General features: G+C 35.9%; 1 long non-coding RNA gene across 1 annotated transcript; it reads right to left on the bottom strand.

The window, feature by feature from the left end:
• Positions 1 to 2,854: 2,854 nt before the first annotated feature.
• On the bottom strand, positions 2,855 to 5,171 carry LOC144427424 (uncharacterized). The gene is made up of 3 exons (XR_013477967.1): positions 4,921 to 5,171; positions 4,179 to 4,240; positions 2,855 to 2,974 (listed from the first exon to the last, which is right to left on the bottom strand). It is a non-coding gene; the product is annotated as an uncharacterized LOC144427424 (long non-coding RNA).
• Positions 5,172 to 8,749: the final 3,578 nt, after the last annotated feature.

Genomic DNA, 8,749 nt, shown 5'->3' with positions numbered 1-8,749 from the left:
ATAAATATTACTTTGGAATGATTTGTCAGCGTATAATATTGCAACACATCATATAAAATATATTTGTATTCATGAAGAGCACGTTGAAAATACGGCTACATATTCAAGAATTGAAATATTTGAAATAAGGCGGTAAGATAAAATTTTTCCTTTACGCCCCTCAAAAAATCAATAAATATTACTTATTTTGAATGATCTGTCAGTGTGCTATGTTGTATCTCATTATCTAAATCTTAAATAGTTAATAGTTTATTAGTGTGTTATATTTTACCTTCAAGTTCTCTATAGTCTTTCCCTCCCAGCAACTTCCTGAAAATATAGGTCAATAAATAACTTCAGCCACAGACATTGTAGACATATATATATATAAATAGGAACAGGACAGATTATTACTACGGAATAAACGATAAGGAAATAAGAATTATATTTCCAGATTCGAAAACTTATGAACATGGGACGGTATGATTACTGAGACTACTAGCAACGGATATATAGGCTGACTATAGTAGATTTACAATTTGGTGGGATCTCATGTATATAGTGATCTTTAAACTGGTTATCGAACAGCGACATCCAAGTTTCTAATATCTAATTAAAAAAGTAAGAATTCCAGAGATTTGAAACTACTATATCTTATATTGACGGTGTGTGCCGTATAAACGATTCAACTAACACCATTCAGTAGAGATTATAAACGAGAGTTTATATGAATTAAGCTTTTCACACGTGATTAGGCATAACACGACGTGACCTGCACCAACAATAGGGAAAATATGACATATATTTCAATGTCTCTAAATTTAAACAGTCATGAACATATGAATACTTAGCACTTTTACCAAGGGGATATGGACCAAAAAAAGTTTACACTTGGTTGAATATAATTTACACAGTATCGTTTTTGAAAATTTTAGTTGGGATACGAGTTCTTTAAGGTGTAAGATTAACGGCTATCTTAATACACTTAGTATGACTCACTCTTATAATATCATTATTGGAAATTTGGGGCGATTTCAGTTTGAAGTATAGTTGGGAACATCAATGACATGGTTATCAACTGTTTACTACCAGAGCGTGCAGGTCACGATGAGCTACAGTTAAATTTAAGAAATTAGTCTTGATTACCATTACCATTTGTGGCAAAAACGCTCATCAGATTAATAAAAAAAGGCCAGGACTACGATTTCAACAAATTAGGCATATTAGTGTGTATATGGGCACCCTATGATAAACAACAAGGTAAACAATAAGTTTTAATATTTGCATGGTTATTAAGTTGGGGTTGTGTTTAAACCGAATTGCACTCAACGAGGCATAGTTCAAATCCTTTCAGCATCTCTGCAGATAATCAGTAATCAGTAATTTATTTCTTCACCAAGCTGAAAGTACGAATTTTACATACACAAATATAGAAAATATAAAAGACCGCATTCCAGGGTGAAAGGAGACGCCGAAAACCAATTCTGGTTATCGAGCGGCGGCACCCACGGGGAAGTCTAACAAAAACGTGATAAATATAATTAAATCGAACAAAATATATTACTTAATAAATAAATAAAGAAACGCAATCGATGCGTCAAGGCGACCCGGTAAAAACCAAGCAATCGCCGTTTAAAAATAAGAAAATCGACTCCATGCACCACAGTCTAGGTAACCATGGAAATTATTAAGTGAACCAAACAGACTTGCAGTGTGGTCATGGCAGGTAAATAGTTCGGCTACAACACAAGTCGATTGTGTGCATATAAGTGTTCAGATTGAAATAAAACTGGATGTTAAGAGTACACAAATTGTAAAAGTATAGAATACCGTACCAATCAAGTATGCAATTAACAAAATATTGACACTTTGAGGCAGAAACAAGCTAGTAGTGTGAAAGCTAAAATGTTGACCTGGACTAACAAGTGTTTTGATGCTGGAGTCAAAGATTCACATACGGGAATTGTATAGACATGAGGAAAATATACATCGAAATATTCAGCAGTATTAATACAACACAATGAAGTGAGTATCATACCATAGAAGTAGACTAGGAAAATTTAAAAAAAAAAAATTAAGTTAATCAAAAGGATAAAAACAATTGACCTGGATCACTGTTACCGAGGCATTATAAATAGTAAAAACAAATACAACATTAGGCTTGACTGCCCATAATGAAAGTAATCAGAAGGATGCCAATTAAGTTTGGATCCCAGTTGAGGCATGTAAAATGGCATGGTAACAATAAGTGTATTTATGGGCATTGGACTGTAGGCATGAATTTGTCATTGGCAGTTAACAGAATAGATATCAAGAAATTACACACTAAATAGGAGACCAAGATCATTGAGGAGCGGGCTCAATAGTAGGGCAAAAAGCCTGCAATATTTTTTTGTTATATAATTTTAGTAATATAATTTTTGGCTTTACCTCAACCCACAATGTGTTGGTGACAGAAACACTTAGATATACACTGCTGGATTAACTTATAGTATCACTTTAAAAAAATTCACTGTTTGTAGTAATCACAACGTGACGCCCTATTGCGATGAAACGCCTTTTATTTATGCTGACCCAATGAACTTTACCTAAACTGACATTACAAGATAGTACTTGGTCTTTCGGTTTGGACGATTAAACGAAACAACAGCAGATGGGACAACACAGCAGTTAGCCCCTGAACGTGCAGCGCTATACTGACTACGCCATTAATCACCGGATATTGCTACAGTTAATTTGTAGTACAGAATAGTTAATTTCGCGATTATACTCAAAATATTAAAAGTAATAATTTGTCTGTCGATTTCCCGAAAAATACAACATTATTTATTTATAGACATGTAAATTGAAAGATTTCAAATGATATGATTACATACTTGCTCTTCAGACTTGATAGGCCTCCATCTCACTCAGAGATGAAAATCTGACACTTGACGAATTTCTTTTGGTGCAATGATAAATTGTTCTGTCGACTTTCAAGCAGTGTTTTAAAACGCTGAAAATCAATATATAGATCGTGATTTGCCAATTGTAAATTTGAATTAAACTAAATTTCGTTGAGCCAACTATGCCATTTTCAGGTAGTTAATTCCAACAAATGTTATTTGACAGAGACACTACAAAGCTATGCTTATGCTAAAGATACAAAAAACCAACTATGTTATTCAATTGAGGTCATTTTCAACTATGTCGCTGATTTCACCAAAATTACATCCTTCAGTTAAAATGATATGTTAGTGTATCATATTGTACCTCATTTTGTATTGTTAAAGTGAGACTCTTTTCTGAATATTTTCTTCTAAAAATATACGTAAGTTTTAATAAAATACGTAACGGGTAAATTTCGACATTTAATTTCATAAAATTTAAAATTTAGAAAATTTAGACGAATAGACGAATAAAATTTATTCAGCGATTGACATTAAATTTCAAATATAAACTCTATAACATATCAGGTGTAGTCTTCAAACTGCACAAATTGCAAATATTACAATAACAATAAAATACTCAATGAATTTATTTAACTCTTTCATGGAGTATATGACTAATTAATTACCTCTGATCAGTAATTTGAAGCATTATCACATTGTTCACGGTAGAGATCGCAAACTGGGGATCGCTATCCAGCAGGGAAGCGCGCAACGAATTTTAGGGGTCGCAAAGAGTACACCAATTTGATACAAGGTACTATATTTATAGTACTTTTTTGGACTCTGCTTCGAAACACAATTATTAAAACTTGTGCAAAATCTAAATCTTACAATTTCGATAGAATGCACAGGATCAAAAAAGCGGCATAACAATGTTCGGACCTCCTGAGGTATGCGCACCAAGATGGCGCACAACCTGAACTCAGGTCGTGTACCTGGTTAGGGTTCAGGTTATGCGACATTTTGGTGCGCATACATCAGGAGCACCCAATGTTGGCTCGCATCGAACTATTTAGCATTTTAAACCCAGTAGTATCTGACTTTTTTGAAATTTTGAATCGAAATACAATTAAACTTGTGAAAATATAAATCTTACAATTTCGAGAGAAAACACATGATCAGATAAGTGGCATAACAATGCTGACTCTGATCGCAAGACCAGAGACGCGGTGCGCTCGCATCGAATTTGTTAGCATTTTGAACAAAAACAGTGGTATACAGGAATCAATAGGCGTCGGAAGTCAAATAAAATGTTCAAATAATATTTACTTGTAATATTCCTCGTCCGTTCGTTCGTGTCTTTGAATCTTTAACCTTCAATATTTCTTCATCTGAAAAAAGTTAAGATATTAATAAATAAACTGTCGCAGAAATGTAGCTAGCATAATCAATGGACAGTGGGACTGAATCTATCGGATCTTTTGCACAAAGCTCCCGCCACGTTTTAAAATGACATATTAGTAATTATCCATTTGGGGTTAGGAATGATTTAAAAATTTGAATTTCCAGTGCAATCTGCATTCCTAACCTAAACTGGATAATTACTAATTCTCTTATTTTGAACGTTCGTAGGGTCTTTGTACAAAGATCCAATCCATACACAATAATATATTAAAGTAAAAAGGCTATGGCGAATCTCTATTAAACCATGGATTTTGCGCTGCATTTGCGAAAGTTTTGAAAGTAATGCATTACATTCATGTTAAGCGTACCATGTTGAATGCAGCTTACGTAGTTACGTAGATCAATGTGTTACGTTTGAGTTTCTTCATGATAAGCTTATGTATTGTCATATAGGTTTTAAGTTTGGCCTATTTGTGAGAAAACGATGGAACCCGCTGTTAGTGAGTTGGATGCAGAAGAGAATCATCCATCAATCTAGACTTCTGTATTAGTTAATAAGTCCAATTCGTATAGGCCCGAAAACCTCTAATTTACCACTTATACAATAGTAAATTGAAAGCAATATAATAGCAATGAAAACAATGGGTATAAAGAACATTTAGCTCACCTGAATATTGTTTCAAACTCGCTGTCCTAACCCAACAGTCAGCCTATCCATACATCCTACACAAAATCAAATCTTATCTTATCACGAACATTTGTGACTGACTGAAAGCGATGTCGCTTGTGGCTTCCCGCGCAAAAATATCTGACGAAAAAAGCTATCTGATTGTTGGTAATCAAATGTTTTTACCTGATTACTTTAATTACTCCAGGTTGTCGTTACGATCCGATCACGCTTCTGACGCATGATCTCAACGATGCAGAATGCAAATGGCGGTTGGATTTGCTTTATTCATAGTATAATACCTAGTTCACAGTAATATTCTCAGGATCTTTTGTACCAAACACCGCCCCAAAACAACACCCCGCCAACGCTCGAATTAAATAAAAATAGTACTTATTCAGTTAAGGTGAGGGATGCAGATTCAGCCGGAAATTCAAATTTTCGAATCGTTCTAACCCAAAACCCTAACTGCATAATTACTCATTTTTTATTTTAAAACTTGACAGGGGTGTTTAGCTCAGATCACACATTTTTGCATCAGTGACGGGAGCTTAGTACAAAGAATCCAGCAATTCCATTACATTTGTCTGTTTACATTTGTCGAGTAAACGCGCACGTGAATGCCATCAAAAATGTAACCGTCCTACAACTCAATGAAAGAATAACGGCGTGTACAGGTTCAGCGTTATATCAATGCATTCTCTGCATTGGCGTACAAATCTTAGCTCATTAACTGGCGCAGCCAAGAATACTTTTGAGTTTTCTTACTATAACGTGCGGGCGATGTCATTAAAAGGGAGGTCATAATGTGACGTTGTTTCGATGCCTACTATATAGTAATTTCTTCGCCCAAACCAAACGGCGGAGACATAACATCAGCAACAGGATTAATCACGGTTCTATGTAAATAATTGACTGCTCAAGACAAGAGCATACCGACGACAACAACTGATGATATATAGATCAACTATTCGAGACCATTCAAATATTTGGTGTTATGGAGCTCGTGAAGAGGTGGACTGTTATTGACGTAGCCCCACAATAAGAACGTAACAAAAACAAATTGCTACTTAGCGATCAATATTGATGGGTGAATTGAAATTACCCTATTTAATACCTCGGATGTATTTGCTGCTGCTTAAATTTTATTAATGCCATTTTGAGTAGACGAATAGATCGCGGAGACCTTAGGTCCGTTTGAAGCACTTTGAGTCTGTCTCTAGATTAGACCTCTTGGTAAAGAACGATCATGATACATGTATGTAAGGCCGTAAAGAACAATCCTGAGATTACAACACCCAGGGGAAGGGTATACACGTATTATAATGTATTTAGTATCTATGTCAGCCAGTGCACTGCAGCTGACTACGTTTGCGTTGAGTGGCGCATCGTGCTAAGCCCTAGGAATGCGCTTGATTTCTAACCTAAGATTACCCCGCTTAGATTCGCAGGTTCAAATCCCGTAGGGAATAATTTAGTACCAGAGGATTGCTGGCGGCTTCCTCCCGCCACCCCTACCCCAAGCCACAGAACACTTGCACTTTTTAGGTCGCTTCGCGGAACATCAAAAATGAAATTGATAAAGAAAAATGATGCAATGCAGCGAGTTGCTAAATGCGCCGCGAATACCTAAAATATGATTGGATATTTTTGTTTTGTTTTTTAATTTAAATGCTGGGTATATGAATTAATAAATTATTTCACCTTTCTATGTCGATTACTTTTCATTGCGTAGTGTGTGCCTTTAATGTTACGTAACAATGGAGTACTTTTATTTATCTGCTCAATCTATTATTATTTATCCACTGAATCGAGTTTAGCAAACATAAGTAATTTTTCCCGCATTTTAAAGTGTAACCAGGCAGAGGTGGGGGAAGAAAAGTCGACCTTTTGCCATTATCCTTTAGGCATGCATGTTTACCTACAGCAAAACCAAAGCTGTAAACTTGATATTGAACTTGACAATCAAAAAGCTAGGCCGACGGTTAACGAAAATGTCACCACCCGCAAAAAATTTGTCAGCTTTAGGCCGACGGTGACGCGATATTCAACAGTCGTTAGTTGGGCGACAACTTTACGATGACGTGATTGACATGGCGACCAATTTAGCCCTAAGCGAACGCCATATAAAAAAGATGTTTTCTTGTAGGCTTTCCCACTACCGGAGGAAAAAATCTCATTATGTATAATTTTTGCAGCCATAGATTAAACATTTACATAAAGTCATCAGCTCCACGAAACTAGGGCTCAACGTCTCAACTTCATAACTTTGGCCGCGAGTAGGGCTAGCCTAAATTTTACTGGTTGGCAAAATTGGCCCGACTTCGCTCAGTTGGATGATTCGTGTCAACCATAACATCGACTGATGGATTTCATTAATCATTTTGCACAATTTCATTGATCATTTGAAGGCTCTTTCCCAACTTTTCAAGCTAAGGAAGAACGCAAGAGAATCGATTCCGGCTCATTACAAGTTGAAGCAGTGAGAAAAGCTTACTTGTGCTTTTATGGGTTTCGCTTTGGGTAGGATCTTCATATAAGCGCGACTGGACTGAGGTCTGAACTCTGGATCTCCAGTTGGATAAAGTATATTTAATACACTGACTTGTAAAGATCCATTTGTACACTCAGTGTCCAATGAAAGGATGAGCTGAAAAAGCCTAACTTGGTAACATCACGCGCACTCACTCAGAAATACAGGAGACCGATATCTGAGCAAAGTTACAGGCCAACACACTAAACTGCCAGGAAAGACTATAAAAATACATGATATACTCGACATAGTCGACCACATGTTGGAAGTACAGTAAGTTGGTCTCGCGCAATCCAACTCGTAATCCATTTAGAATCGCCAATATTATAAAACTTACGACACTTGCATAAATATAATTTTGTGTCTCCAGTATTAGATTTCTATATGTAGCCTACTATTCAAACAACTGAACTATCGCACTATTGGATTCCTCGGGCCCCTTAAATGTTCCACTGGGATTATGCTTCACCAAAAAAAAAAAAAATTCAAAACCACTGGGTTGCATCAATAAATGATTCCATGTTTGATAACTTGACTAACTGGACAGCATAACCGATTTTCAATCGCATAACCCACACGAACTGGCAAAAGGGCGTGGTACTCAGGTTTGATTACGCAGTCATTTCGGCTTTCATCACCCCCACCGGATTGTGTGTGGAAATGCTTTTTATTAAATTTTACAATTTATTTTTTTTTTGGAACTTCATCGCTTTTGGCAGAATCCAAAAATCAAAAATACCTTAGAAGAGTGAGTAATTTGATACATAACATTATCACATTGCACCAAAACTTGTAGGGTCACATTTTTGCCAGTACAGCCATAGACCACTTGTAACACTATCACCCTTGTGTGGTGCATACCATATATGTACACACCCTTTAAACTTGACCATTTCCCCGTTTTATAGTATATATGTGGTATCATCACTCAATGGTATTGTACTTACATCCAAATTCTTAAACTTATTACTATATTTACATGCAGTGTGTTTCATGTTGTGTTGTGTCTGTATTTATATAGATGTTGTTTTGTTATACAAACTCCTTTGTACACACAGTTTTGGATACTCCACCCTTACCTCTGTTACCAAACCCACCACCCTCCTTGCACAACTGTCTGTATAAAGGACCATATTATACGTATTTGATGTACCGTAATATAATTCATACATATCAAAAAGGGGGTATGACGCACATTCGTGTTTTAGGCCAGTATGATCTTGTGCATACATACCGTATTCAGTATTTATAATTACTAATTCTTTTATATTGCTTTTACGAGACGAATAAACATAC

The sequence above is a fragment of the Styela clava genome, chromosome 9 (genome assembly GCF_964204865.1).
Source record: "Styela clava chromosome 9, kaStyClav1.hap1.2, whole genome shotgun sequence".
NCBI lineage: Eukaryota > Metazoa > Chordata > Ascidiacea > Stolidobranchia > Styelidae > Styela > Styela clava.
The sequence above is the reverse complement of the archived record's forward strand: the minus strand, read 5'-3'. Positions and strand labels throughout refer to the sequence as shown.